The sequence below is a fragment of the Astyanax mexicanus genome, chromosome 1, assembly GCF_023375975.1.
Source record: "Astyanax mexicanus isolate ESR-SI-001 chromosome 1, AstMex3_surface, whole genome shotgun sequence".
NCBI lineage: Eukaryota > Metazoa > Chordata > Actinopteri > Characiformes > Acestrorhamphidae > Astyanax > Astyanax mexicanus.
Genome location: NC_064408.1, coordinates 51,898,192 through 51,904,901, shown reverse-complemented (window position 1 = coordinate 51,904,901; position 6,710 = coordinate 51,898,192). Strand labels below are relative to the sequence as shown.

At 39.0% G+C, this 6,710-nt stretch overlaps 1 pseudogene; it reads left to right on the top strand.

Annotated features, from left to right (window-relative positions):
• The first annotated feature begins 482 nt into the window (after positions 1 to 482).
• Positions 483 to 1,094, top strand: LOC103036906 (annexin A1-like; annotated as a pseudogene).
• Positions 1,095 to 6,710: the final 5,616 nt, after the last annotated feature.

Genomic DNA, 6,710 nt, shown 5'->3' with positions numbered 1-6,710 from the left:
AATGATTTAACTGGACGATGAAGGTGACAGAGCAGTGTACATGCAGCATAAGTGGGTCTGGCGTAACATGAAAGACAAGAATGTAGAAAAGCACCTCATGCCCACTGTGAAATATGGGGCAGGATTGGTGATGCTGTGAGCCTGTTTTTCTTCCAAAGGCAGTGGGATATTTGTTAGGGTGCATGGAATTGTGAACTATCAGGACAATTTGAATCAGAATCTGGTGGCCTCTGCCCAAAAGCTGAGGATCTTTTATCACTGGGTCTTTCAGCAAGATAATGTCCCTAAACATGTGAACAATTCTACTTAAAAATGCTTCACAAGGCACAAAATCAAGCTCCTCTTATGGCCATCTCACTTCTCACACAGTATACATGTAAAATAACATTAGTGTCTATCACAAACAGATGTCCAACAAGTATGGAATGGCCAGAAAATGTGCATTGGTGTTATCTCTACACTAACATAAAACAAAAATGAACATGATGTTGGTCTCCAAAAAACAACAGGAGGATCAGAGAGATCAAAAGACCTACATCAAGTATGAGACAAGCAGAGACTTCAGAAATGCTCTTCTGGCCCTTACCAAAGGTGCCTGGAGTGAAGACAGGGCTGTACTCAAGGAAGAGGCAAATAAAGATGCCAGGGCTCTGTATGAGGCTGGAGAGAAGAGGAAAGACACAGACTGCACTGTGTTCATTGACATGCTGACCAGCAGGAGCACTCCTCAGCTCAGAAAAGGTTTTGAGCTATACTCAATACTCAATACTAAGGCGGATATGGCCAAAGCGATTGACCTGGAGCTGAAGGGAGACATAGAGAACTTCCTGGTTGCTATTGTGAAATATATTGGATGCAAACCTGCCTAATTCACTGAGAAACTTAACCTGGCAATTAAGGGATCGGGCTACAGAGGAAACATTCTGACCTGTATAATGGTGAGCCACTCTGAGTTGAATCTGGTGAACAAAGGGATAAAGGCAAGACCCTCTTTAAGGACATCCTTTCTGGATGACACCAAAGCAGACTACGAGAACATCCTGCTGGCCCTGTGCAGAAATGATCAGCAAAACACCATATTATCCTCTGCTTAACAATGAGAGTCCAAATATCTGCCAACAAACCATCTGTGCAGAAAAATGACTGTAATTATCTGTAAACAATTTTTTTTTTATCGTATTTTCTTCCCAATATGTAAGGACAATTAAACCACCCACTCATTAGGACCCAACACTAGAAGACTATCACAGGCCTCCTCCGACACACAATCACAGCCTATTTTTCGCACTGCCACTGATACATCATCAATGGGTAGCCTCGGAGGAAACCGCAGAAAGAACATCCAAAGAGAGCAAGGCCAATTGTGCTCTCTTGGACTCCAGCTGCTGATGCCAAGCAGCATAAGTTGGAGGTCATTCTTTGTCGCTTCAAAGAAGCAAGTTTAATCAGAAAGCTCCAGTTAAAGTCAATCCACAATTATAGAGTTAGATAAGACCTTAGGGATTTCCTACTACTGAACAAATTTACACAAATAATAGATGGATGCAAAAATTAGCTAATTGGATGAGGGGCAAAAGACACGTTTCTTAACTGTTGTGTTGTATCATTGCAAATTATTGATTTAAACAGGAATCAGGAAGCATCAAATTCTACTGTGGCAGTGCATTTGTGGACAGGTTAATGTGCCAGTGCTTACTAGTATGGGTCATAATTAATCTCTGTTATGTAAAGCTACCATTTCTTGAGTCTACAAAGAATGTCAAAATGTTTATCAGTGTTTATCATCATCTGCGGGATATTTAGAAAGATACACACACACACATTCACACACACTCACACACAAACACCCACACACCCACACCAGTGGAAATGTCACTGTCACAGAGTTTCTTTAGCAGCTGAGGGACGGGGGAGTGCAGCTGAGGCCCAGTGCAGCCAGACTGCAGCGGCTAACAGAGAGACTGGGTTACATAACCAGACCTTTAGAGTGAGGGAACAGTCCGGCTGTAAAACAAAGCTGCATTATTCACTACACCCTATTCCCCTCTCACACACAAACACACACACACACATACACACTTACACCCATGCAGGACCCCCTATTACTGTGTAGTAGCTGAATTGAGAGCCAGCTGTTGTTGTGGATTGGCGTTTTCTTTACTGGAGCTAAATCACTCACAGATCAGCTGCCACTGATGCTCTCTGTCCCCATCTTACTCTCATTCTCTCACTCTTTCTCTGTCTCTCTCTCTCTTCTTTCTCTCTCTTGTGTTTTTGTGTTGTAAGCGGTTAGGTAATCTGTTTGCATTTTTCATAGATTTGTTTTACAGTTTTAGGTTTGAAAATGTACAAAAAAAGACTTGTTGTTTGCGATTTGAGGGAGCGTGGCATTCTATAAAAGAAAAGTGTGTGTTAAATGATTTGTTTAAAAATGGTGTAAAATAGTCTTAATTAGTGAAGCTATTGTCAATATACCCGTGCGAAACTAGAATATAAATATTTCAAAAAGGTGTCAGTTGTAAAGGGGTCTATTGATCTGTCATGTGGCTCAGTTTCTTTATACTTATTCAATCATTCAATTTTAATAGATGAAAAAAAATAAAAATGGATTAGGATGGATCTGAGTTTATTGTGTTCTGTTGACTCTGTTATGATCTGTGTGGAAGTGGTTAGGAAACACTGGCACAACAAAGATGTGGTAAATCTCTCTCTCTCTCTCTCTCTCTCTCTCTTCCCTCTCTCTCCCTGCAGTGTATTAGCCACCCCCACCCCCACGCTGTCTTTGTCTGAGGCAGTCTGGCTCGTTCAGCAGGAGTCAGTCTGCTCTGACTTGAAGAGGACACAGCTTTAGGAGATTAAGCAGGGCTGTGCTGCCGCCATGAGGCAGACAGTGGTACTGCAGAGAGTGAACGAGAGACAGAAAGAAAGAGGAGGGATGATGAAATCCTGGCCTCTTTTCAGCAACATGCCCTGCAGTGAGATCATCCCTCGCGTTCTATACATCCAGCTTACACTCACTCACCCCTGCCGTTATGCAAGAGTGAGAGAGTGAGAGAGAGAGACAGAGAGAGAGAGAGAGAGATGGAGAAGAGGGGACAGGGGACGGATGAGGGTTTTATGAGGACATGTGAAGATGCTCTCGCTTTCGCTGTCTGTTTTTCTCTCTCTTTTGTCTGCTTCTATCTCTCATCTGTACCAGGGTTGAGAAGATATTGCATAATAATAATAATAATAATAATAATAATAATAATAATAATAATAATAATAATAATCATAGTAATAATAATAATAATAATAATAATAATAAGAAGAAGAAGAAGAAGAAGAAGAAGAAGAATGAAGAACAAGAAGAAATCATAATAATAATAATTATTAATAGTAGTAGTACTGTTGTAACTAGCCCCTTTGATTTCTTTAATTTTCTATTTAAATATTTTTTTGTCCTAAACAATGGAGATGTAGTGTGCTCAAAACATGCATTCATGTCCCCCATTCGCACCTGCACTCTGCTCATTTTGCTGAAATAAGTAGGTTTCTCCAGTGTCCAGCTCCTGAACAAAAACACTGGGGCAGCTTTACCAGGAGCAGGTTGTAAATCTTGCCACTCAGATCCTGCTGGCAGGCTAATACAATCATTTTCTAATCTAAACGCATGCATTAAAAAAATGAAATCCTAAAGAGCCATCTCTTGTTCAGGCTATTAGAAACTGCTTGTCAACACAGAGACAAATGTATGCCCTTTGGCTAGATTATTAAAAAAAACGTATTTTGGTTTATTTAAATGGAATGAATAAATGTCATAAACATACATTTTTCAAAAAAGACAGAATTGTGTCAGGGTATTAATGCTTGACTCTAATTAAAACAAAAGGTGATCATGATGAAGGTGAAAAATATATACATATATACACTAGTGCATCTCTGTATGTCCGTATATGGAGGGTTGTAGATTGTGTACGTCTGGAACAAAGCAGTTCAGTGTGTGTGTGTGTGTGTGTGTGTGTGTGTGTGTGTGCAGGAGTGAACAAAAGAAAGCTTTGGCCTATAAGTGTATTACATGATACAGAGAGTTCTGCAGTAGGGAGAGTCATCTGATTGGTCAGATTCTACTCATGTCTGACTACAGGTAATAAACCCCCTCCCTTGGTGCTGAGTGCACTGTATACACACACATACACACACTTTGGTAAACCTGCCTTTGTAAGGTCTTTCTGTTGACATATATGTTCAACTGTAACCTAGACTTCAAGAAGCATACACAAATGTGTTATAGCTATTTTACTTACTTACTCTCAGATAAAGATATTTCATATATCATATACTATAAAAAAAGCTTTTTACTCATGGGAACAAATGTCCCTACGATGTGATGCTGTCTCCTAAAATGCCCAAGAGCTAAATGCACACACACACACACACACACACACACACACACACACACGTGCAGTCCTTCTGCTGCGACCTTGAAGCAGAGAAAAGGATGCTGGTTCACTGAGTCCATGAGACACAAATGCACAGGCATGTTAGGACACACATATGCACATACAGGGTAAAGCCCTGAAAACAAAAGACAATGGATGTTGTTCACCACCGAGCTTTTAATGTATCTGATATCAAAGAGGTAAGAATCATCAGTCATAAGACAGACTGGAATGAGTGAACACATCACGGCAAGGTCACTACAGTCATTTAGCAGCTAAAGGAATTACATTCCAACTGCATTCCCAGTGGCATTCCCATGCAATTCCCACAGGAGGGGACACCCGTACCTCAGTCAAGTCAAGTCAAGTTTATTTTTATAGCAATTTTAACAATGTACATTTTTACAAAGCAGCTTGACAGAAATTCCGGTACAAGTCATTAGTGACAGTGGCAAAGAAAACTCTCTCAAAACGAGAAAAAACTTTGAGAAGAACCCATCCTCTTATGGTCCACACTGGATAATAGATTAAATAGTAAAATGAAAAGGTGAAATAAAGACATATCTAGAGAAAAGTAAATAAAGTAAATTTCCTTCCGGATAAATAAAGTATCTATCTATCTATCTATCTATCTATCTATCTATCTATCTATCTATCTATCTATCTATCTATCTATCTATCTATCTATCTATCTAACTATCTAACTATCTATCTATCTAAAGAAAACTATAATAAATAATACAAAAATACAACTGGAACATGTGTTAGCTCTGAAATAATAAAAAATAGAGATTACCATACAAAAATAGAAATTAAGATTATATTGCCTTTATTCATTAATACAAATTTTTATTAATAAAAACAAAATATCCTGCTTTTGTTGAGTAACCTGCACTACCATTGCTATGAGGATTTGATTGCATTCATCATTAAGAGCTTTAGTAAGGTCAGGAGGTTGGATGACTACCACCCCAACTCTTTCCCAACTACCCAACTCATCTCAGAAGCATTGGATATTGGAGTCCTATTGTTTCAAAAAAACACAATTCAACTGCTCCACACCTCAGTGCTGGGGGATTTATACCTCTCTAGCCCAAACCTGACATTAGGCATGGTGCCAACAGGTTCATGTTTATCTGCAATAGTCCTATACTATTGTCAAATCTTCTATTCAATAAGGAGACAAGCTACATTTGTCATTTATGGGTGCAACCTGAGATAAATGAAAGTGTTCACAGGAAGACACGTCCACAAATATTTAGACAGACAGTGTATGTTAGCAGTCGTGGTTTTAGTAAAAGCAGACTTCAGTTTTATCTAGAGGAAGAGTGGAATAAGCTTTCTTGCTTAACACATGCAGAAGAAGATGAAGAGACATGTAGACAATGCTGATCTTTCTCTGGCAGCAAACTAGACATGAAATCAGTTCAAATTACCAACAGCAATATAGTCAAATTGTCGACTTCTTGTATGCTGCTGTGTTCTGGACTACTTACTACTTACAGAAAGGTATTACACTTGTCTAACCTTGATGTAAAAAAGGCAGCAGTCAAGATTTTTAGCACCATTAGAGAAAGTGTGTATGAGTTTAACAATATTTCAATAAGATGAAGAAAGACTAATTATGCTGCCTATAAAAACACTGAAGGATAAATAGTTTTTTTTTTCTCAGTTGTATCTGGTGCAACTGAGATGCTATCCAAATTATACATTAAGTCACTCAAACTGAAATATATATATTGTTCATGCATTTTGTCTATAAATGTAGAAACGTAAAAAAATATATGTAGGTCAAACTACAGTTCAGTTTTAAATTTCGGCACAAAGTACAGTACGATATAGTTTGTACAGAATTTTGTTGAGCATCATTTGCTTTCAGAAGTTCATCTAAATTCAAACATGGGTTCATAGAGAATTTTGGGTTTAAGTACACAGATCAGAAAGTTTAATCTGGTTACAGTGAAGATTTGGATTAAAATTTGCTGCTGTGGGTCAGGTTGGTTCATACTGGACTATATCTGAGTGTGGACCACCCTTCAGTACACATCCACTTCAGTCAGAGCAGCCGTTGCTTCACCTATAGTCACTAAGTGATGGAAACTAGCGGCCAATTAAAAAAACACAATGTGCAGAAGAAAGGGAAAGGGCGAGTTAAGGAAGGAGAAAGAAAGAGTGGACCTCTCTCCATTGTCCTGCCTGCGCTTGAAGCCTTTGTGTGCGTGGAAATGTTTCAGTTTTAAATTGAATGAGCAGTGACGGGTGGCCAGAATGGCAGGGCAGTTCAAGCAC